We start from the raw sequence: 6,398 nt of genomic DNA on the forward strand, positions 1-6,398 counted from the left end.
GAGTGCTGTTCTTTGCATTGTTTTTCCAGAAGATGGAGCCGAGTCGGCGGCCGTGGTGGGTGAGCCAAAGCCGACTTGGCGGCAATTACGTGAAATGTGCTGGGTTGTTTTTCTCGTGAGTTTAGTGGAGCAGTTTCTTATTTTATTTGTGCCGCACGGTTTGTGTGGGTAGTGGGTTTATTAACACAATTACTTTTGTCATTAGGTTTTTAATATAAATGCTCATTCTCTTGTATTAGGTTTCTTGAGAGGCAAAAACACAAAGTGAGAAACTAAGAGAGAAAAGCTTGGAGAGCCATTGTTGTGGTTTCTCGTGTTCATCTTGTAATCTCCTAATTTATTGTGAAAGTTTATTTTCGGTGCCGGTGGATGTAGCTATCACATTGATAGTGAACCACGTTAAATTTTTCGGTGTGATTTTCTTTATTGTTTGTTTGAATCTTTATTGTTTTCGTTATTATTTTTCGATCATTGATTCCGCTGTCGCACAAAAATTGGTCTCAGAGCTCAAGTTAAATCCTAGGAAGAGTTTTTTGAGGGAAACAATAGTAGGAAATTCTTCAATAAGGATTGGGAAATTTAATGGGAAAAATAGCTTTGGGCTATGGCAGATTAAGATGAAGGTGTTATTAAAGCAGTTGTAGATTTGGTGTCCGTTGATCCCAAAGAGTGCGATCGAGATTTGGAGACAGATGGACTGATGAACAGTTAGTAGTGATGGAAGAGAAGGCTCATTCTACCATCTTGCTAAGTCTTGATGATCATATCATCACGGAGGTTGCTGATCAGGAGACGGCCGCACAATTATGGTTAAAATTGGAGTCATTGTACATAACGAAATCATTAACCAACAAATTGCTACTGAAACAGTGGTTGTTTAGCCTTAGGATGCAGCCAGGTACGCCATTAAAGGATCATCTAGAAAATCTTAATTCTATTTTACTAGATTTGTGTAATTTAAATGTTAAGATAGATGATGAGGATGCAACATTAATATTTCTTATTTCTCTACCGAATAGTTATGAGATCTTTGTGGAGTCTTTTGTGGTTGACAAAGACTCGTTGACCCTAGAGGAAATGAAGACAACACTTTATACTAGAGAATTGCGTGAAACGGCGACATGTGATAATAATAATTTTGGCAGTGGGTTAGTTGTTAGGTTGGGTAAAAATTCCAGAAAGAAAAATGGGTCTAACAACGGTAACGGTGCTAGTATAGATAGCTCTAGCAACACTAGGAACATAATTTGCTATCACTGTAGGGAACCAGGACATTTTAAGTCTAAATGTCTAGAATTAAAGAATAAATCTCAGGCTACATTAGTCGAAAGTAAACAGAATAAGAGCTATGATTCAGAGGAAGACTTAGCATTGATTAGTTGTGTGGAGTTTAATGATTTGTTTGACAGTTGGATTCTTGATTTTGGTAGTTCGTTCCATATGAGTCCTCGTCGGGATTGGTTTGATACTTATAAGTCGTGTGTTGGATGTTTAGTTACAATTGTTGATGGAGCTCCATGTGAAGTAGTAGGTATTGGTTCCATGAGACTTAGAACTAATGGTGGGAGAAAGAATACTTTGACTAAGATGAGGCATGTTCCTGTATTGGGGAAGAGCTTTATATCGCTTGGTCCTTAGATGATTTGGGGCTCAAGGGTGAGTTTAGCAATGGGGAAGTGAGTGTCTTTAAGGGTTCAGATTTGATACTCAAGCGGATCAAGGAGAAATCCTTGTATGTCTTTCAGGGTGTTACGCTGCTTAGTTCTGTTGTTAGTGCTTCTACTTGTCACCAGGAGATGACTGTTTATAATAGGCATGGTCATATAGGTGAGAGTAGAGGGTTGGAATTTTCCATAAGGAATCGTCTAATATGGGTCAAGGATGCCTACCTTGAGGAAGATATGCACTGGGTGTTTGGGTTTAAACACGGATGTGAGCTTGGCATTGAAGCTTATGATCACTTGTATGGTAAGATGGTTAATTGGCTACATTTGGATAGTTCATTTTGTGGATTTGTTATGTTTTGTGTTTTAAGTATTTTGTGGCATCATACCTATGGGATAACACCATTGTAGAACGGTGTTACAGGATTAGCGAATCGGACCTTGTTAGGGAGAGTCTTATGCATGCTCTCTAGTACTTGGTTGTTGAGTAGATATTGGATTAGTTTGTTCGATCGGGGTTTACACACGAGATTAGAGGTGACCAGTATGTGTGTGGTGTGGCTCAGTAGGGTATCGTGCTATCTCTTGTTTAGAGTCTTGTTAGGGCTTTGGTGTGCTGTGGTGTATTTTGCAGCTGTTGATTATGGTGATAGTGGTACCGAGTTTGAGGTGGAGCATGAGGTTAACCCTTCATCCATTTCTGTTCGACCTCGAATTAATGGTGTTGGTGCTGCCCTAAGTATCTCTCTGACTTTGGTTTCTTGTGATATCTTTATCTCTGTGGATAGTTTAAGGGAGTCAGTACAAGGAACATTCCGCCGATCTAAAGGGTTTCAAGAGAAGCCTATGTGTGTTATCGAGAAGTCTGATAGGTTGGTTGTAAGGAGTGTTGTTTTGGTTACTATAAGTGTTGTAGATTATGCATTGAACCTTGTGGGATTGGCACGGTTGGTAGCCATTTATATGGAGTCACTTGGACCTCCAACTTATGAGCATGTTGTAGAGTATAGTGAGCGGGCGCAGTGGTTTGCTATGATTTTACAGACGAGCAGAGTGTGGGAACTGTTGTATAGACTGGTAGTGTTACTTAACTCATTTATATCACCTCACTTTGAGGCTGAGTCGGTCTACATGTCTAGAGTTACGGTTCGGTATTTGAAGTATGCTGTGATGTGTACTTATTTTGCACATGCTAGAAGTGTCATTTGCAGATTTATGACTCAACCTGGGTGGGGGCACTGGCAGGTAAAGATTTGTTCTCTCTACACTTTACTTGGATCAACTGTTGTGTTTCTTATGTATGGGAATGATGTTAGGTGCTTAGTTACATCGGTTGAAGCTTGGGTTGTGTTCGCTGAGTTTGATTGTGTTATGATCTCGGTGATGAATCTTTGTGATCAACCTTGGTTGGCTTTTGTGTACTATGATTTTTTGTTTAGTGATCAGGTAGTACTTGATGTTCAAGAGAAGAACAGTATGGTTAGATTTCATTCGGAATGCACGTACACGAAGATAGAGGTAAACAAGGCAGGATGTTCTAACAGTCCTAGTAGATTCTTTATTATGCTGGATTCATTAGCATAGGCCCTTAGGGTTGGTGTGAGGAAGCTCACAGGTGGAGGTGTGCACAACCTCAAGGTGGAGCTTGCCTCGTGGACTTGTGATGCTGGTGGTGCATTATGAGTGACTTGTGATGCGAGTCGAGCATTATGAGTGGTTATACATGAAAACGAGTATGTGATGGGTCTTGATTGAAGACTTATCGAGATGTGTCTTGGTTGGAGAATTTTCGAGATGTATAGCTTATACTTGAGCTTTGCATCGTTTTTGGCTTGAGAATGGTTTTGTTTCACTATGGTTTAATGAGGTAGTTGCTCAATACGTGTTCTCGTCAAGGTGGAGATTGTTGGTATCGTGTGACTCGAACGCGAGTCGGGATACGCATGAAAATGATTCAAGGGACTTTCCATTAGGTATCGCCGAGTCGGCGATGATGGAGGCCTTGGTGACGACGAGTCAGTGTTGAGTGTTGTTCTTTGCATTGTTTTTCCAGAAAATGGAGCCGAGTCGGTGGCCGTGGTGAGTGAGCCAAAGCCGACTCGGCGGCAGTTTCGTGAAATTTGCTGGGTTGTTTTTCTCGTGAGTTTAGTGGAGCAGTTTCTTATTTTATTTGTGCCGCACGGTTTGCATGGGTAGTGGGCTTATTAACCCAAAGACTTTTGTCATGAGGTTTTTAATATAAATATTCATTCTCTTGTATTAGGTTTTTTGAGAGGCAAAAACATAAAGTGAAAAACTAAGAGAGAAAAGCTTAAACAACCATTATAGTGAAGTTTTATTCTCGGTGCCGGTGAATGTAGCTATCATGATAATGAACCACGTTAAATTTTTCGGTGTAATTTTCTTTATTGTTTGTTTGAATTTTTATTGTTTTCGTTATTATTTTTTGATCTTTACTTTCGCTGTCGCACAACAACTCAGATGCTTATATAGTCATATTCGTTCTAAACTTTATTTAAATACTCTATATAATGTGTTAGTTTTTGGTTGTATTTTTACATGAATATGATACAATACATATACGAATACGACTTTCGATAAAAAAAAATTTTAAAAGCTAAGACCTAATGATATAATGATGTGATATTAGGATAAATTGTTTTTTGAACATCATGACAACCTTAATTTATTTTTGTGAATTTCCGAATTAGGATGTCACATTTATTGCTACATTTCTATAAAAGTAAATGAGAGTATGAGACTACATTCTATCTCCTCGTATAATTTTCATTTCTGGCTTGTGTTTTTCTTTTTCTTCAAGAGTAGATTTTGCTTAGAAGTGTTAATCACTATAATATAATTTGCCTTTAGTTGAATATATTTAGGGATATTTAATTTAAATGTCACTACTTTAAATTTCTAATAGTTTATATAGTCAATTTAATGACATTTATTAGACCCTTTAGCAGCATAATAAAAAATCATACTAAAGCTATTCGCGACATATATAGGATCTAGTAACATTTCTTATAAATATCACTATAAATTATAGTAACAAATTTCGAATCAGTTTAAAATCAGTTCTTATGTATAGAATAAATTTACAAATTTTAATTTTATTTGAAAGTAGGGCCAAAATTGAATTTTGTATGGTCGGATAACAATTAAATTATCAATTTATTTTGGCTATGGTGTGCTTTTAACTTTGCCCTTGTTTTACTACTCCACAAGGCGGAAAGGGATGTAACTATAAAACGCCTGATAAAGACAATATTGGGAGATAGACTGGAATAAATTTGGTGAATACATGTAGAATCCTGAGGTCACAAAATATCAGAGATTATTATCATATTCGTTACAACAATTTTGTTGAATCATAATCCTTAACGATTGAAAATCATAGATTAGCCTAATAGATGTGAACTTTATCTATTATTTTAATGATTAAAGGTTTATTTTTCATTATTTATGAAAAAAATTAATATCTTCTCTTCTTACTCTTAAGAATTTCCTAGCCCACCTATGATAACCCATTTGTGATTCGATATCTAAAAATCAGAAAGGATTGACTAATAGTCTAACATACAAATTTGCTGGGTTACTACCAATTAGGTTTAGGATGAAATCTCATTAAGATTTGTGTCAAGTGTGTGATCAATTCTTCTCATGTGCAAGTCTCTTAACAAATCTATAAGTTTTTGTTTACATAAAGGACCGGGCTAGTCCTATTTTAATCAAATGTCTCATTTGGTTTTGCACCCTTGTTGATATTTCTGTAATAATGCTTAATTAATAATAATAATAATAATAATAATAATAATAATAATAATAATAATAATCATATGCAGTATATCTCGCTCATAAAAACTATGTTCAGAGTCTATAGAGGGAAGAAAGACGACAACTCATATTCATAAAAGAAAGTCATATAATTTTTTTTTTAAATTAAAAAAATCAATATTATTAATTAGTCAAACAAGTCAACTGAACCAGCTAATAACCTACTTCCAACAGTCAATCCTTAAACATACAATTAATTTCATAAGTTTGAATTTCAAAATAAAAAATCAATGCCTTTCAAACTAATCACTTACACAACACCTTCCTAAATACGTAGTTAAAGAGGATAAAAAAAATGTTAGTTAGATTACTAAGTCAAGGTCTGTTTTTGTCCTGGCACTTCGGGCATAGTAAATAAGTAATTCTTATTTATCAGTAATTAATATATTATAAATATCAAAATGGTCCAACTCGAATTAATATGCTTGGGAGTTCAGGACCAATTAATATCACTCGAACCATCTTATACGGCACTTCATTGATGTTATATTCAATTTCGTGTTGTCTTTTGCTTATAGGACTACTCTTTTAGGAAGTTCATTATCAACTACTCCTACGTTTTTAATTAATGAGTCTTATTTCAGTTAGAATATTTATATATCACTTTTTTAAAATTTCGATTCAAGCTAGTTTTTCACCTTTCATCAACAAGCACATTCGTTAATAAAAATAATAATAATACGTATTTAACATATAATTTGATGATAATTTTAAAATGTAATGCTACGTTTGCTAATATAACTAATGATTATAATAATATAAAATTTGAATTCTTTCTTAAATTACTATTTGAAAATGATCTCTTACAATTACTTTATACTAGTATGAAACCAAAATCCCATGAAATATTAAAATATGAAAGTAAAATTATAAATATACATATAAATATAAATT

The sequence above is a fragment of the Amaranthus tricolor genome, chromosome 16, assembly GCF_026212465.1.
Source record: "Amaranthus tricolor cultivar Red isolate AtriRed21 chromosome 16, ASM2621246v1, whole genome shotgun sequence".
Lineage (NCBI taxonomy): Eukaryota > Viridiplantae > Streptophyta > Magnoliopsida > Caryophyllales > Amaranthaceae > Amaranthus > Amaranthus tricolor.